Source organism: Rattus rattus, chromosome 8, assembly GCF_011064425.1.
Source record: "Rattus rattus isolate New Zealand chromosome 8, Rrattus_CSIRO_v1, whole genome shotgun sequence".
Classification (NCBI taxonomy): Eukaryota; Metazoa; Chordata; class Mammalia; order Rodentia; family Muridae; genus Rattus; species Rattus rattus.
Window position 1 is genome coordinate 73,589,499 of NC_046161.1, and position 19,828 is coordinate 73,609,326.

A 19,828-nucleotide genomic window follows, 5' to 3' on the forward strand; every position below is an offset into this window, starting at 1 on the left:
CATAACAAAGTTTGAAATGTCACCATTCAGTGTTGTAGAAACACTCATTTCTTTGAATATCACTAGCTATGTCCATTCTTTTTCTTCTTCATTTTTATTAATCATTTTATTTCTTTACATTTCAAATGACATCCCCCTTCCTGGTTATCTCTCCAACAACCTCCCCATCCCATTCCCCCTTCCCTTCCCCTTGGCCTCTATGAGGGTACTCCTCCACCCATTCACATACTCCTGCCTCACCCCTGTAACATTCCCTGTGTGGGACATCAAGTCTCCCTCACTTTCCCACTGATGCCAGATAATGACGTTCTCTACTACATGTGTATCTGGAGTCCTGGCTCCCTCTATGTGTACTCTTTGGTTGGTGGTTTAGTCCCTGGAAGCTCTGGATGATCAAGTTAGTCTATATTGTTCTTCTTATGGGGTTGCAATCCCCTTCAACTCCTTCAGTCCTTCCCCTAGCTCTTCCATTAGGGTCCCTGGGCTTAGTCCAATGGTTGGCTGTAAGCATCTGCTTCTGTATTGATCACATGACATCCACTCTTTCTAACATTGCGTGTTACAGTTGTACCATGAATGTATGCTGTTTATCATTCTCTATTCACCCTTCTTCTTCTGGAATATCCCAAAATATTCCAGTTCCAGAATTAACATCGTGGTACTGAAAGGATTCTAGATATGACAAGCGATCTAGCATTGATTATATTTTTAGAGTACAAACAAATTCAGCATTAGCTAGAAATGGTCAGGGTAACAGTTTACTTTGTAATAGTTTAAAGCAAGAAAAGTTTGTACTATGTCTGAATTTTTGTGAAATGCTTTCCTGACCTAATGTGGAAAAAATATTCTCAATGTCTCATATTAATTTGTGATAAAAGCCTTTGTGAGGCTATTAGGGTCACATGAGAGATAAATATGAAGCCCTTCATATTATTATGTTAGTGAAGAAAGACTCAAGTATGAAAAATTACTCCCTGTCAATGTGTGCCACAGGATGCCTTGGAACTCAGCAAAGGCTAGGCCATCCCCAAGAACCAGGCAGGTGCCAGGCCATACTTTTGGCCTTTTAAGTCTACAGGATGGTTAGCCAGTCAATCTTCCATTCTCTGTAAAGTACCAGGTCTCTGCTTTAGTTGTAGCATCAGCATGAGATGCACTGAGATGGTTCGCTGCCATTCCTCTTCTCAAATGCGAGAGGATGCCAGTTAGAACTGCTACCAGGATCTTGCTATTTTGGGAAGCCTATTGATGTAGTCAGCAGAGAGACATCTGAAAGAGGGACAGAAAAAAAATCTCTATCATTGCGGATGCTCAGTCGCATGAATCCAATGTGTTCTATTAAACTCCCATCACTTGAATAAACCAAGTTTGTAATGGCAATGAAGAAAAAACTTTCAGTTGATGTTAGGGGACAAAATCCTACTTTATTTATTTATCTCTATGTCTACTCTAGTACTTTTTGATCGCTTGCAGGGCTTTGAGCCAATTACTTTGATCTCCAGATCTAGTTACCAAATGGAGGATTTAGATGAGATACTATTTCTGGTACCTCAGATTCCAATTTTTTTTTTTATTCAGCAAATCATATATGTGCATGTGACTTATGTGCCATGAAATTCTCCAAGAGGAGTCACATGAAGTCTGGCTTCTGTCAACTGTTCACAGAGGTATTTGCATAAATACCTAGCTTCACCCTGGTCAAGTGTCGTTACCTCCTACTAAAGCAACCATGGCTCTGGGACTTGGGCTGGGCCCCACCCAGCTCTGATTCACGGCCCTGCCCTGAGCCAGAATGTGTCATTTACAGAGAAAACGTGGCCGTATGCACTGCTAAACGTCTGTTCCTTGAGAAATGTCAAAGGTTTTGCTCATTAGATAATTGCAATGGGATGTCTTTTTGAAAATTCCCAATAGTGGATTATTTTAAACTCTTTAAACTCTTGGGAAATGCAGACTGTGGTTTTCATTTTGAAACCCATTATTGCACATAGTTTAATTTGACCAAGTGATAGCACAAAATACAGATAGATTACAGTTACTATAGCGAAGCAGATTAAGATCTGTCACCTTACAGAAATACATTTTTGCCTGTTTAACCAAAACCCCTGACACAATTTTATTAACTTTACATCTCACACTCAGAATTATGTTCTAGATGTGTTCACTTCATAAATGCACTCTTAAGTGTGCTCCGAGATGGAGCCCCACACTTCCACACTTCCTTCCTCTACTTTGTTTTCACCTGCAGTTATGACTGTTGTAATTGAGATTTGATTGTGAAAAATTCCACAATTCATTCCGTTTCCAAGCTAATAACTTCTCTTAGTGTAATATCCTTCAAAAATAAGTAAATTGCTCAATATACATGCCATATATATGTAATACCTTTATGCTATACAGATAGACATAATGTGTGTAGTCTTACTATGTAATGTAATTGCTTGCGTTTTGTCAGGCTTCACACTATGAGTTTCAGTAAGGGAGCATGCACAGTTTGCAATGATACAGTCCATCACAGGAAGAAAGGTATGGGGCAGGCATGTAAGCACACTGCTGTTGGCATCAGAGAGCGGAGACAGTTGAATGCTGATCCTCAACTGACTTCCTCCACAAGAGGAAGTGAGAAAATAAAAATAAAACCCTCATTAACATACGTAACATTTGGGGTGTGGGGAAAAAAAAACATACGTAACATTTTAAGAGAACTTGTTATCACAATAAAATACCTAACTATATTATTATCGCATTATTTATATTTATCTATCAGCATGTGTATATCATATTTTTATACTGGTAAACATGTATGCATTTTACATGAATTTGTGTCATCATTTCTGAACATTATAGGAATTATTATTTCACATATATATTCCCAAAATATCAAAAATTCAGAAGATGGCTGCCTATAGTTTAGTATGTAAATTATTTAAATTAATTTAAATTACCTATAGTAACTGTAGATTTTTTTTTTTTTTTTTTGGTTCTTTTTTTCGGAGCTGGGGACCGAACCCAGGGCCTTGCGCTTCCTAGGTAAGTGCTCTACCGCTGAGCTAAATCCCCAGCAACTGTAGAATTTTTATGTTACATACTTCCTGATCTACTGCAAGGAAAAGTATATGAATAAATGCATAAGTACTGACTTTTCTAAGTAACAACTGACTAGACTTCAAGGATCTTAGCTTGCTGGCTGACCACCTGGTGCGCGGACAACAGATGTAGCTATTTTCTGTTGTGTCTTTCCATGGCTGTGGATACAGCTCAGTAGTAGAGCACTTTTTTAGGATATAAAAGCCCCATGTTTGATCCTTTGTTATTATAAAAAACAAAAGCAAAGTCCTATGTGACATTGTTACTAATGGAAAAGGAAAAGATGTTTAGATTGGACCACTTATACCATGCATCCTCTGTGACCCAATGATCCCACTTACCTCGTTTTTGATGTTTGTCTTTCTGCTGTAAAATTTTATAAACTTCTTAAGTGTATGCTCATTCCTAAGTCTCAACTTCACATGGTTTCTAGCCATTTATAACAGCTACTTGAACAACAATTTAACAGACCATTTATAAACTTCCAGCTATTGCCTAAAGAATTCTCATTTATTTGCATTAACTTCTTCTGACTTAAAAGTCTGAAATGCTGTGCTCGATTCTTATGGCAGCATTAGCATTTTTAGTGGGTACAAAACGTGACATAGAGCTTTTTATGACTTGCAATTCCAAATAATTTGCAGAAAAGTAAATTTTAATTAAATTAAAAATAAGAAATCACGAAAAGTTTTATTTTCAAAAACAGCATTTTAAATTTATCTCTAATTAGATCCACATCATGACTTTATAATCCATCTTTACTCTCTCATTCAACTGCTGCATTTGCTTGTGAATGAAAAGGAAAGTGCACAAAATTTATGGCACATTGAAGGGAAACACATTGATGGGGTAATAGAATTTTGGGGCATGCTAAGGAATACATTATTTTAGATTTTCTTTTTAATTTAATTATGTGTGTGTGAGCATCTCTGTGTGGGAATGTACACATAAACACAGTGCCTGATGGAGTACAGAAAGAGCATTAAATGCCCTATAGCTATAACTGTAAGTGGTTATAACCAATCTGACGTGGTATTAGGGACTAATCTTGGGTCTTCTGTAAGAGCAGTGCATGCTCTTAACTGCCGGGTATACTCTTTGCTCCAGAAATATGTTTTTGAGGTTGAGAGAGATTAGAAAAGAGTTTAGAACAAGAACAAGTGACAATAGAAAAAAATAAGTTTAGGAAATTTAATTTGATTATGTTATAGGATAATATTTATGTTCAATATGACTTTTGACTATAGTCAAATAGTGTTTGTTTTCAAGACAGATTTGAAATTTTAAACAGAGGATATGCCTTGAAATTTTCAATAATAAACTTTGTTTTACATTAAGACAAACTCAACAATTCCATACCTTTACTAAAAAGATGCAGGATAACTTTAGATTTCTATGTAAAAAGCCAGCACAAAACACAAGTAGAATATGACAAGTACAGTCACTTAAGGGAGTCTCTGTATTTTATGTGTAAAAGAAAAAGAAGGAAATTCTAGCTTGGGCTGTTTCCACCTGAGGTGCTCTATTTGTCAGGAAACATGGCAAAGTTGTTCTTTTCAGATTTGAAGCCCATCTCGTCTTGTTCCATATAAAATCAACTATCTATGACCTGTAAAAACAAACTTTGAAAGCAAAGATATAAAAAACTTGAGAGTCAATGGAATTTTTCAGGCAAATGTATTGAACTAGAAAATATCATTCTGAGTAAAGTAACCCAGACCGAAAAGGACATGCATCATATATACCCACTGATAAGTGGATATTAACCATAAAGTATAGAATACCCATGATATGCCCCATAGCCTCAAAGAAAACGTAGGAAGGCCCAAGCAAAACTGCTTGAATCACACTTAGAAGGGGAATAAAATTGTCATAAGAAGCAGAGCAAGGAAGGGATCTGTGTGGGAGAGAAGATAGAGAGGGGAGCAAGGGTTCAGAATCCAGTATGGGGAGAGAGAGCCAGGGGAACATGAGTGGAATGAATGAAAATATGCAGCTGCTGAAGGTTGGAGAAAGGAGGGAATTTCTAGAAAGCCCCAGAAACCTGGGACTGGGGAGGCTCCCAGGATTCAAGGCAGCTGACTTTAGCCAAGACGCCTAACAGTTGGAACATGAAAGAGGCCACCTTCTGTAAACAGGCAGGACTCCCAGGAGAGATAAGGACACCAACCTGCTCACAAAATTTGCGACCCAAAATTTTCCCTGTCTAAAAGCATGCAGTGACAATGAAAGAGCAGGGAATGGCCAAACAATAACTGCCCCAAATTGAGAGCCATCCTACAGGCGAGCACCAATCCCTGACACCATTAATGATACTCTGCTTTGCTTGCAGATAGGAGCCTAGCATAACTGTGCTGTGATAGGCTGTACACAGGAGCTAACTGAAACAAACACAGATATTCACAGCAAAGATTGGACAAAGGTCAGAAACTTATGGAAGAGTTGGAAGAACAGAGGGCCATAAAGGGGATAAGAACTCCACAGGAAGATTAAAACCATCAACTGACCTGGACCCTTGGTAACATTCAGAGACTGAGTCACAAACCAAATGGCAGGACTGAGGACCCCACCCACACATAGGGCTGCCTTGTATTGATAGTGGGAGAGGATGCTCCTAACCCTGTAGAAACTTGATGCACTAGGGTGGGGAGATACATGGGACAGGGGACAGCACCCTCTCGGAGGAGAAGAGGTGGGGAGTAGGGGAGGAACTATGGGAAGGGGAATGAGAAGGGGGACAGTGTTTGGGAAATACATAAATAAATGGGATTTTGAGATCCATTTTCCACATCAAGGAGGGTTCTGTGGGCATGATTACCCTCTTTGTGCTCAGAGCATGTCTCATAGAAAGAAGGAATTCTTGGGGGAGAAATGGCCATGGAAACAGAGGCCAGCCAGAACCAAACAGGAACCTGCAGGAAATGATCAGTAGTCACAGGAAAGCTAGTCACATGGAATACTCTTTGTCCTGGAATCCAACAGTTACAATTTTCAAAACTGCTGCTAATAAATGTCTTCCTTCATAGAAGCTGTGCTGTTTTCCTCTAAACCTGTGCAATGAGATGGCCCACAGTTACTTGCATGTATGTCCTACGGCCTTAAGTGTATTGACACTGTTTCTCCTGCCTCCCAGAGAACAGCCAGTTGACACTGGTGTATGCAAATGGACTCCTAGATTGTTCTCTTGTATCATAAGCGTGTCCTGACCCATCAGACCAGACAGAGTCAATAAAACTCTAGAGATCTTGACACAGTCCAAGAAGTTAGAAACTGGGAAGTGGAATTCCGTTTCCTCCTCACTAGGAAGGTCAGGTGTTCTGTCATGGTTTCTTCAAATGAGTAAACATGAATTTAGAAAGAAAGCTTCCATGGAATAAATGTCAATGCTCTGAGAATTTCCTTCTAAGTGAACTGCCAAGGAAGTATTTACAAGGCTTTGAGATAATGCCTTTAGTGGCAATGGAAATGTGTTTTGTTAGTCACAATGTGTCATTATACTAATATGTACTCTCTATGAACAAGTTATGGGGTATCAAAGTCTTCCATAGAAGGCAAAATGTGAGGCAGATCATATAACCTAGAGTTCATACCAGAGAAAGAAAAGGTGCATGTAGTTAAGGATGTTTAGATTCTTTCTTAGAAAGAACTAAGGAGTGTCTAGGATGGCTCAGTGGTTAGGAGCACTGGCTGCTCTCACAAAGAATTCAGTTCATGTCAACTACTGTGGCTCATAACATGTGTAACTCTGTTCCAGGGCATCCAATGCCATATTCTGGCCTCTATAGGCAGCAAGCTCACATATGGTGCACATACATGAGGTAAATGCTCCCATACGTAAGGTGATGTGTATATACATAATAAAAATAATAATAATACATAAATAAAAGTTAAAAAAATCTTTTAGAAGGAATTCAGATGGAAAGTCATGTCACATATCCTTTACCTAATTTAAAAAGCATTGCTTCAGGTTAAAGCTTTCTTCCTTTTGGCCATTTCTGTCGCACTCTGAGCCTTTCTTTTGCTGAATTAAGCTCAGCTTATGGGATAAAAAAGGTTTCTATTATGGCTACTACAGAGTTTAAGAAGTGTTGGTGGCTGTCTGCCTATATCAAACTGTAGGAGTTTTTATAGCAACTATAAATATTAAGGGCTTTTAGTGCCAACACATAAAATCCAGGATGTCCTCTCACTATATTTTCCTGTTCTTACTAGAATTTTGCCTGCATTTTTTCAAAGGCTTATCATGGTAACTGGCAGGCTTCATCCTTTAGCCTTGTCTAAAATTCCTTCCATTATCTCTTACCACAATTTCCAAAGATGAGAAGACTTAACACCTCCTGCTTGGCTAGTTCCAAATAAGAAGGCTTGAACACATTCCTTGGCCCGAAGGCACAGAGAGGGAGAGTCAGACTGGTTATTTCTCCACAGATACTGGGGCGCTTCTTGGTGATTGACAGGTCTCTGGCTCTGCCTGCTTTGCACTCTTTGGTCAGAAGCCAGGTTTGGCAAGTCAGAAGAGTCCCTTGGCAAACCAGTCTGCAGAGGACTGAAGAGGACATCGAACGGTCCAGTCTCACGCGTCTGAGCTAATCCCCCATTGCTGAGTCTGCCGCATGTGAGTTCCACATAGAAAACATGCTTTTCCGCTTAATAAAACAAACAACAGCAAAAACCAGCTAAAGCGAGGTTCCTACAGCTGGGCAGAACTTTGGTTTTTGGCTTTATCCTAAGAAAACCATTGCCCAAAATAAGATCCCTATTCTGTTGTGAGTCAAACTCAATTGCACTCTTGGTCCTAGAGTTTGACCAGTTTCAGAACGCCAGAGCTGGAAACAAAGGATGAAGGAAACCAAGCGCTCACTCAAAATAAAGACTGGAACATTCATGCTTTCCCCAGCAGCTCTGCTGACCCAGCTTCTCCATCGCAAAGCTGGCTTGATTTTGAGGGGTCCGTTTACAATGAGGTGAATGAGGAGTTGGCAGTCTGGCTCTCGCTTACTGTAATTGAGTCAGACAATTAAATTGCCTCCCAGTTACTGAAAATGTAAACCACATACACCGTATGTAGGTCACAGCATTCCAGTGGTGCATGTCCAGTACAGTGACTTAATGCCTGGATGTGGAGGACAGTTTTGAGTCAAAGTGGCAGAGCACACTGTCTCAGCAGATGCACACATATGTGCAACAAGGGCGACACCAAGGGTCTGCAGCTTTGGAAGACAGGAAGCAGTGTTCATGCACATGCATTAACACAGACGCAGACAATCTAAGGTGTCAGCTGGTCACTGTGCTGTAATGTTTGAATAGCTTTACTCAAAATCTTTTTTTTTCATCTTTATTAACTTGAGTATTTCTTATTTACACTTAGATTGTTATTCCCCTTCCTGGTTTCCGGGCCAACATCACCCTAACCCCTCTCCTTCCCCTTCTGTATGGGTGTTCCCCTCCCCATTCTCCGCCCATTACCGCCCTCCCCCCAACAATCACCTTCACTGGGGGTTCAGTCTTGGCAGGACCAAGGGCTTCCCCTTCCACTGGTGCTCTTACTAGGATATTCATTGCTACATATGCAGTTGGAGCCCAGGGTCAGTCCATGTATAGTCTTTGGGTGGTGGCTTACTCCCTGGAAGCTCTGGTTGGTTGACATTGTTGTTCATATGGGGTCTCAAGGCCCTTCAAGCTCTTTCAGTCCTTTCTAAGATTCCTTCAACGGGGATCCTGTTCTCAGTTCAGTGGTTTAATGATGGCATTCTCAAAATCTTAAAATGAACTCTGTTCTTAAACACCTCCAAAAGAAACCATCCACATATCTTTCCCAAACTAAAGTTATATTGAGAGATGTAAAATGGTCCCCTTTTCACCAACAGAGTAACTGAAGTATGCCTGATCAATATCCTCAATCCAGAGTGTTATATTGTGTAGCCTTTGGAGAACAAAGATTTTGCCATGCCAGTAGAACTGGGACAAAGGATGGATCCTATGTTTAAGTAACTTGATTTCATGCTGTCAACTATATTTTGTGATATAGAGGGTCATGAGAAGCAAAGGAGTTTTGTAAACGTTGTTACTTTGAGATCAACAACTTTCTCACATCTGTCTTTTTAATAGGATGCCAACTGTAGACTACTGAATGGCTACACTTAAACATTTAGTTTTCCTTTGTATCTCCCTCGCTGGTCTCCAGCTCTACAAGCTTTGAATGTCTGGCTTCATTATCAAGAGACCCACACTGAGACTAAGAAGTATATTTGCCACTCAGTACAAGCAGAGTAACTGGGCTGCACTTTATTCTTTTGTCTTCTGTTTGCTCTATCCAGGGCTACTGCCACCACTGCATCATAGATCTTCATATCAAGCCTTGTGTGACTAATTAACGAACAGTGCTCATAGAATTATGTTAAGAGTTTATGAGGAAATACAACACTGCTCTGATGGGCTTGCTCTCCTCACAGCCCTAGCTCTAGTCTGGATATTTTGCTTATGAGTTTATGTTCAACAACACTATGCTCTTTCTGAAAACCTTTGGGAAGAGCAAATATAAACATTGGACTCTCTGCTTTCTGCCTGATTTGTACTGTGTGCATATTTATTGTCACACCAAGTTAGAGAGGTTTTCAACTTCACAGAAGTGTATTCATGCTGGTTGAAACATTTTATGAGCTGTCTCAAAGCGGCCTTCTTAGGTTTCCCTCAGAACGTGGAATCAAAGACTCACTAGACACATTGATGAAAGAGAACAATGAGGAAAACAGAGGCTTCATACCAAGTATAGTTCCCAACAAGTCAACTGTATTTTGAACTTCTGGTTTAAGATGTAGATTGTATATAAATATAATATGTGGCATTTTAGAGTACCGATAGAATGGCATGAGTAAGGTCATAACACACTAACAAATATACATGCAAAACATACAAATATTAGAACATGTATTTCATGTGTGCACAAGCCAGAGGTCAAACACAGGTGCTTCTCAGCAGATATTCACCTGGCTTTTGTTTTTGCTATTGTTGTCCTTGTTGTTGTTTTGAGACAGGCTCTCTCACTAGTGTTAGAAACTGACCACATTTCAGAAGTAGGTTCTCCTTCCAGTCCACCTTCAATGATTCAGTGCCAGCAGCCACGTTATCACCCATTGCCAGATGTGACACATTTCCAATGTCTCCACAAGTCACATACTCATACCATTATAAAGACCCTGCCATCATGCCCTCTTCTATGCCTATGTCACTCTGTCTTTCTGACTATGACCCCCCCCCTCTCTCTCTCTCTCTCTCTCTCTCTCTCTCTCTCTCTCTCCCCTTGTCCCAGCTGAGGCTTGTCCCACCCTCCAATAAATCTCTCATATGAGATCTGTTGCATGGTAAGTTCTCTGCAGTATTCCTTGGCCTCTATCTGCCAATGCACTCCTTCACTACAAAATTCTAACAACCATGCCTGGAGCTCGCAGTCTAGACTAGGTTAGTCTGGCTGGCCAGAGAGGTCCAAGGATCCTTCTGCCTCCTCTTTCCCATTGCTGGGATTTCAAGCATGTACAAACACAGGGTAATTGTAACCAAACAAGTGAAAGATCTTTATGATAATAACTTCAAATCTCTCAAGAAAGAAATCAAAGAAGAGCTCAGAAAATCGAGAGATCTCCCATGGTCCTGGATTGGCAGAATTAACATAGTAAATGGCCATCCTACCAAAGGCAATCCACAGATTCAATGAAATTCCCATCAAAATCCCAACACAATTCTTCATGGAAAGAGCAATTCTCAAATCCATCTGGAAAGACAAAAATGCCAGAATAGAGAAAACAATTCTTAACAGTAAAAGAGCTGCTGAGGTAGTCATCATCCCTGACCTCAGGCTCTACTACAGAGCAATATTGAATGGTATTGGTATAGAGACAGACAGGTTGATCGATGGAATAGAATTGAAGACCCAGAAATAAAACCACATACTTCACAACTTGATCTTTGACAAAGAAGCCAAAAATATACAATGGGAAAAGAAAGCATCTTCAATAAATGTTGCTGGTTTAACTGGATGTCTGTATGTAGAAAAATAAAAACAGACCCATATTTGTCACCATGCACAAAGCTCAAGTCCAAGTGGATCAAAGATCTCAAAATAAAAACAGATACACTGAATCTAATAGAAGAGAACATGGGAAAGAGCCTTGAATTCATTGACACAGGCAGAAATTTTCTACACAGAACTCCAATGGCTCATAATCTAAGATCAAAAATTGATAAATGGGACCTCATGAAACTGGAAAGCTTCTATAAGACAAATCAGCATCCTACAGACTAGGAAAAAATCCTCACTAACCCTGCATCTGATAGATGACTAATGTCCAAAATATATAAAGAACTCGAGAAGCTTACCACCAACAAAAACAACACAATAAAAAAAACTGGGGTATAGAATTAAACCGTGAATTCACCAATAGAGGGATCTCAAATGGCTGAGAAGCACCTAAAGAAATGTTCAAAGTCCTTAGTGATCAGAGAAATGCAAATCAAAACAACCCTGAGATTCCATCTTACCTTGTAGAACGGCTAAGATCAAACCTCAAGTAATAATACATGTTGGCCAGAATGTGGAAAAAGAGAACACTCCTCTTTGGTAGGATTGCAAACTGGTACAACCACTCTGGAAATCAATTTGGAAGTTCCTCAGAAAATTGGAAATAGACCTACCTAAAGACCCAGAAATACCCTTCGAATACACCCCAAAGATGCCCACCATGCCACAGAGGCACATGTTCCACTATGAACATAGCAGCCTTATTTGTGATAGCCAGAAGCTGGAAACAACCCAGATGTCCCATGACAGAAGAATAGATACAGAAAATGTGGTTAATTTGCACAATGGAATACTACCCAGATATTAAGAACAAAGACATCCTGAGTTCTGCAGGCAAATGGATGGAACTAGAAAATGTCATCCTGAGTGAGATAACTCAGACTCAAAAGGACAAGCATGGTATGTACTCACTAATAAGTGAATATTAGCCAAAAAAAAGTACAAAATACCCAAGATTCAGTGCACAGAACTCAAAAAGAACAACAAGCTGAAGGACCCAAATGAGGATGCCTCAGTTCCACTTGGGAGGAAGAAGAAAGCAACCACAAGAGGGGAGGGAGGGATGGAGAGAGGCAGGAAAGGGATGGGGATGGGGGAAGAGTGGAACTTGATCTGGTATTGGATGGGGGGAAGTACTAAAACCCTGAAGGCCAGCAGAAAGAATGGAAACAGGTGACCTCAGAAAGAAGGAGGTTGGGGGGATCCTCCATAATGTACCAGAGACCTGGGAAATCAGAGACTCTCAGGACTCAAAGTGGGGTGGAGACCCCTAGATGAAAGGCCCTACAATGAGGAGAGGGAACTTACTTGATCAGCAGAAAGACGGGGCATCAAGTGAGGGATGGGGTTGCTATCTCACAGTCAAAGTTCTGACCCATAATTTTTCCTGTCTGAAAGAAATGCAGGGATGGAAATGGAGAGGAAGCTGGGGAAAAGAAGGTCCAGCGACAGACCCAAAGTGGGATCCAGCTCAAGGGCAGGTCCCAAGACCTAACACCATTGCTAAGGCTATGGGATGCTCTCAAAAAGGGACCTACCAAAAGATCCAACAAGCAGCTGAGTCAGGTGCAGATATGTGCGCCCAACCCCTAGACAGAAGTTGCTGACCCCTCTGGTTGAATTAGGGAAAAGCTGGAGGAAGTTAAGGAGTAGGGCAACCCTGTAAGAGGTTCAGCAGTCTCAATTAACCTGGACCCCTGAGATCTCTTAGACACAGGATCACCAACCAGGCAGCATACATCAGCTGAGGTGAGGCCCCCAACACATATACAGCAGAGGACTCTGGGTCTGGGTTCAGTCAGAGAAGATGCACCTAACCCCCAAGAGACTGGAGGCCCCAGGAAGTTTAGAGGTCTGGTGGGGTGGGTAGGATGGGTACTTCCTTGTGGAGATGGGGTGGGAAGTGCGGGGGTATGGGATATGGAACTCTTAGAGGGTAGACCAGGAGGGGAATAAAATCTGGAGTTTAAATAAATAAATAATTTTTAAAACACATGTGCCTTCTTTCCTCAAGACCTTTACTCTAGAACATGTACTATTAAAACATACACTTAATATTATTGAACCTATGTTATTCTTGTTGATAGACATTTTTGTTGACCATATGATTTTTTTAAATAACAACATTACTAAGAAATATAGTCAGAGAAAAGATAATGATATCTATTACAATCATAAGAGATTAACTATAATTTCATTTATCACCTTGACAGAATCTAGAATTACCTGGTACATGGGCCTCTGAGCAAGCCTATAGTAGTCATCTTGACTAGCTCCATTGAAATGTGAAAATCTATTCATTGTGAACAGCACCATTCCCTGGCTGGAACAACAGACTACACAAATGGAGGCAGGTAATCAAGAAGGCCACATTCAAATTCATTCCGCTCTGCTTCCTCATTGTGGTATGAAGTGACCAGTTGCTTTAAGCATTTGCTGCCTGACTTCCCTAACATGACGAATTATACTTTGAACTGTGAACCAAAAATAAATCCTTTCTACCTTAAATTTCATTTGTCATGGGATTTTATCATAGCAACAGGAAAAGAAACCAAGATAGATGCTAAATAACTTTGCAGTAAGGTTATCCAAATGCAAAATATGCCACCCTAAATGTCACAAATAAATGCAATAAAATAGCTCTGATTTACAATAGCAACAAGTATGCAAATTCCTAACCTTACCCTTAATTAGAAACATGCTACCAATTTAAGCAAAACAATACTGTAAGAGAGCATTTACCAGAGAATGACAATTGGAAAACATGAAACGTTCTTATTTTTAAAATACGTCAATAATATTACAGAATTACAAGATAATACAATGTTAACAAAATTCCAACAAAACATGTTAAACACACACAGAGAGATAAAGTAAGCAAAAAACCCACCACAAATTCATTTGGGAAGCTCAAGTTTTTCTCCATTTCTCAATAATGTATCCAGAAGGCAACGCCATTGCTCAAGTGTTGCGTTTTTACAGAAGAATGTGCAGATGCTGTTAAAACAGGGAGACACGTTGCTCCAGACAATAGCAAATACCAAAGGCAGATCATGGAGCCGAATTAGAAAATATGCACAAAGGTACAGCTTAATGCACAGAGAACAAGTTGATTGGGACAGAAGTGATGGTGAGAGCTTTGTTGAGTCCTGACACCATGCCAGAAATCTCTGATCCCTAAGAACTAATCTAAGAGTATCTCACTGCCTGGGAGAGATCTTCCATAGCTGTCTGCCATGTTGCTTCTTGTTACAATCTGGCCAGGATGGAGTATGTAATGAAGGTGGTATATGTGGATCAAGAATAGATATATAAAAGTATATATAGGGATCAAGAATAAACAGGGAAAGGTGAGAAGTTGGGGATTTAGAAGAAAAAGAAGTAACTACCTCTGTCTTTGGAGAACACATTTAAAATGAAGGGGAACATGAAAAGATAGGCACACTTGGTAAATTATAGTGATGTAAAACTCTAAAAGTGTTATATCACTCTGGGCTTTGATTGAAGAAAATGTCTAGGAATGGGTAGTACAAATAGATAACACCTCTTATAAAACATAAGGGCAACTTCACAGAATAGAGAAAGAAAATGGGAGTTACTAATGCAACACATATTTGCAGAGTCCTTAGTGTAGATGTGAGCACTGGTAGTCAACACTCACAAAATCCAATCATGGATATTACAGAGTTGAAAGGACACATAAACTAAACAAATGGGCAGTCAGACCAAAATTTGTCCTTGAGGACAGGACAAAAGAGATAGGTGGACAGAAAGTATGTATAGGTTTAAAGGCTCTTAAAAACCCTGTGATCCAAATGAATTTGCAAATTGATCTTCCTAACTCTATGAAGAATTAAGTTGGAAATTTGATGGGGATTGCATTGGATCTGTAGATTGCTTTTGGCAAGATGGTCATTTTTTACTAAATTAATCCTGCCAATCCTTGAGCATGGGAGAGCTTTCCATCTTCTGAGATCTTCTTCAATTTCTTTCTTCAGAGACATGAAGTTCTTGTCATACAGATTTTTCACTTGCTTGGTTACAGTCACACTAAGGTATTTTATATTATTTGTAACTATTGTGAAGGGTGTCATTTCCCTAATTTCTTTCTCAGCCTATTTATCCTTTGAGTAGAGGAAGGCTACTGATTTTTTGAGTTAATTTTATACCCAGTCACTTTGCTGAAGTTGTTCCAGTACTGTATTAAATAGGTAAGAGACTGGGAAGCCTTGCTTAGTCCCTGATTTTAGTAGAACTGCTTCAAGTTTCTCTCCATTTGGTTTGATGTTGGCTGCTGGTTTGTTGTATATTGCTTTTACTCTGTTTATGTATGGGTCATGAATTCCTGATCTTTCCAAGACTTTTATCATGAAAGGGTGTAGAATTTTGTCAAATGCTTTCTCAGCATCTAATGAGATGATCATGTGGTTTTTTCTTTGCGTTTGTTTACACAGTGGATTACATTGATATTTCTATATATTGAACCATCCCTGCATCCCTGGGATGAAGCCTACTTGATTTTGATGGAGGGTTGTTTTGATGTGTTCTTGGATTCGTTTTGCAAAAATTTTACTGAGTATTTTTGCATCAATACTCATAAGGGAAATTGCTCTGAAGTTCTCTTTTTTGTTGGGTCTTGTGTGGTTTGATATAAGCGTAATTGTGGCTTCATAGAAGGAATTTGGTAGTGTTCCTTCTGTTTCTATTTTGTGGAATAGTTTGGACAGTATTGGTATTAGGTCTTCTATGAAAGTCTGATAGAATTCTCCATTAAACCCATATGGACCTGGGCATTTTTTGGTTGGGACATTTTTAAGGATGGCTTCTATTACTTTATGAGTTATGGGACTGTTTAGATTTTTTTTCTGATCCTGATTTAACTTTGGTACCTGGTATAACAAAACACCCAGGATAGTGAAAACTCTCATCAACAATAAAAGAACTTCCGGGGGAATCACCATCCCTGAACTCAAGCTGTATTACAGAGCAACAGTGATAAAAAGTGTATGGTATTGGTACAGAGACAGGCAGGTAGATCAATGGAATAGGATTGAAGACCCAGAAATGAACCCACACACTTTGACCAAGGAGCTAAAACCATCCAATGGAAAAAAGATAGCATTTTCACCAAATGGTAGAAGAACGTGAATTGATCCATTCTTATGACCCTGTACAAAGCTCAAGTCCAAGTGGATCAAAGACCTCCACATCAAACCAGATACACTCAAACTAATAGAAGAAAAAGTGGGGAAGGGTCTCAATCACATGGGCACTGGAGAAAATTGCCTGAACAAAACACCAATGTCTTATGCTCTAAGATCAAGAATCAACAAATGGGACTTCATAAAACTGCAAAGCTTCTGAAAAGCAAAGGACACTGTCATTAGGACAAAATGTCAACCAACAGATTGGGAAAAGATCTTTACCACTCCTACATCTGATAGAGGGCTAATATCCAGTATATACAAATAACTCAAAAAGTTACACTCCAGAGAATCATATAACCCTATTAAAAATGGGGTACAGAGTTAAACAAAGAATTCTCAACTGAGGAATATCAATTGGCTGGGACGCAGCTAAAGAAATGTTCAAAATCCTTAACCATCAGGGAAATGCAAATCAAAATAACTCTGAGATTCCACCTCACACCAGTCAGAATGACTAAGATCAAACTCAGGTGACAGCAGATGCTGGTGAGGATGTGGAGAAAGAGGAACACTCCTCCATTGTTGGTGGGATTGCAAACTGGTACAACCACTCTGGAAATCAGTCTGGATGTTCCTCAGAAAGTACTGCCTGAGGACCCAGCTATACTACTCCTGGGCATATATCCAAATGATGTTCCAAAATATAACAAGGACACATGCTCCATTGTGTTCATAGCAGCCTTATTCATAATAACCAGAAGCTGGAAAGAACCTAGATGTCCCTTAGCAGAGGAATGGATACAGAAAATGTGTTACATTTACAAAATGGAGTACTGTTAAAAATAATGACTTTATGAAATTATAGGCAAATGGGTAGAACTAAAAAATAACATCCTGAGTGAAGTAACCCAATCACACAAAAACAAAACAAAAAACAAAACAACAACAACAAAAAAACCCATGGTGTGCACTCATCAATAAGTGGATATTAGTGCCAAAGCTGAGATTACCCAAAATACAATCCACAGACCACATGAAGCTCAAGAAGAAGGGTTAACAAAATGTGGATGCTTCAGTCCTTCTTAGAAGGGGGAACAAAAATATTCATAGGAGGAGATACAGAGACAAAGTTTATAGCAGAGACTGGAGGCCATTCAGAGCCTGCCCCACTTGGGGATTCAACTGATATACATACAGCTACCAAACCCAGATAATATTGCTGATGCCAAGAAATATATGCTGACAGGAGCCTGATATAGCTGTCTCCTGAGTGGCTCTGCTAGAGCATGACATATACTGAGTTGAACACTGGCAGCCAACCATTGAACTGAGAACAGGGTCCCTATTGGAGGAGTTGGAGAAAGGATTGAAGGACCTGAGGTGATTTGCAGCCCCCATAAGAACAACAATACCAACAAACCAGAGTTCCCAGGGACTAAACCACCATCCAAGGAGTACGCATGGACAGACCCATGGTGCCAGCTACATATGTAGCAGAGGATGGCCTTATTGGGTACCAATGGGAGGAGAAACCCTAGGTCCTGCCAAGGCTCGACTCTCTCAGTGTAGGGGAATATCCGGGCAGGGAGGTGTGAAGGGGTGGATGGATGGGCGGGGGAACACTCTCATAGAAGAAGGGGGAGGAGGGATGTAATAGGGGGATTATGGACAAGAAACTTGGAAAGGGGATACCATTTGAAATGAAAATAAAAAATATCCAATAGGGAAAAAAAGCATGTAGTAGAAAATAAATTGTGCTCTCTACCAAAAGGACAAAGAAACAAACAAATAAAAGAAACTGTGATCAAAGAATGGGTACAGTCAGGACTATGGTGTAGCTGGGGTAAACAGTGTCAGGACAGGGAAGGATAAGATCACATGCACAGAATAACAGAGGTGAGAATCAACTACACATCATTGTTGGTGTGGGGGGTATGAAAACATAATCATTTATTCCAAGTGAATCAGAGGTTACCACAGGATTTTTAATGAATGAATGAATGAGATAATTTGGTTTACATTTAAAATATTCTTCTCTCCTGGTGTCCACTGTGGTGAGAATAGACCACCAAGGAAATAAGAGTGGGTGTTATTTGAATAGTCTAAATGAGACAAGTTGGTAAGAAGAGCTCAGATAAAGTGCATTAAAGGATGCTCCAGTGGGGACAAAATCAGAAGGATTTAGAATCAATGGGAGCCAGGACTAATGTTAAGATTTTGGCCAGAGCAACTGGAAAGCATGGTGTTATCATTTATGGAGATGGGAAATCTGTGGGAGGAACATTTAGGGGGAGATTAGCAGATCATTTGAGGACATGGTAGTTTGGGATTCTGATTTCATATCCAAGTGGTCGTATCAAGCAGGCCATTAAGATCAGCACAAAATTTGGGTTGAAAATAAAAGTTGTACTGGAGTCTCGAAGTATAGAAAGTTTTAAAATTGTGAGTGTAAATAAAGATCAACATAGAACTGAGGGCTGTACCGTGGGGCAAACATTGAGAAAAGGGGGAAGAGATTTGAGATTCTCTGTAAAGGAATGAGAGAATCAGAGGACTGCATTTTCTCTGCAGCCAAAAGTTAGAAAGGAGAATGTCTAGGAGGAAGTAGTGGGAGGCTGTTCCCGTTCATTAGCATAGGCTCCTGGGTCTTGAGAGGTAGAGAAGGATAAGAACAGATAGAGAGTTAGAGTCTGCATTGAAATGTCGGTGTGGGGGCAAAAGGGAAAGGAGGTTTAGATGAAAGACAAATAAAAACTCTTGAGTGTTAAAAGGACTTAAAGATGGGTCACATAAACAATTTTCTAGAGCTTTTACTATAGAGTAGAACAGAAAAACATAAAGCATACAAGGGATAGAATAGGTTCAGGGTAGGAATTTTGTTCAAACATTTGTTAATATTCTTCTAAGATTTGAAATTAATATATCAATACATTTCCTCCTCTTGTTCATCCTTCCAATCTTCCTATGAACCCCCTTGCTCCCTTTTAAACTCACCACCTCTATTGCTTTTCTTTCTTTGTTTTTTCTCTTCTTTCTTTCTTTCTTTCTTTCTTTCTTTCTTTCTTTCTTTCTTTCTTTCTCTCTTTCCTTTCTTTCTTTTACTCTGAGAAGTTATCTAATTTATTTCAATGAAAGGAGTACACAAGTGTAATTTCATGTTCCTGTTTAATTTTGGTGTGGCAGAATCTTTAGACCCACCAGCATCATTACACTTCCAAGAGTCTGGGTAGCTAGTGGCAAAGCATTTCCCTAGAACAAGCAAGCTCCTCAGGTTCATTTCCAATATTACAAAACAATTTTTTTCTTTAAAAACATACAAGAAGGGCCAGTGTCAGAACGTGCCTGTGATAAATGATTCTAAACACTTTACTTCTAAAGGCCCAAAGTATAACTGGGCTGTAAATAAGTAATCTTAACAGAAAACCCTATAACTTAAGGATGAGACAGACTTCAGTGCCCATAGTTGAGTAAATGTAGCATATTGTATATCAGATTCCAAAGAAGACCCACTTTATTAAAG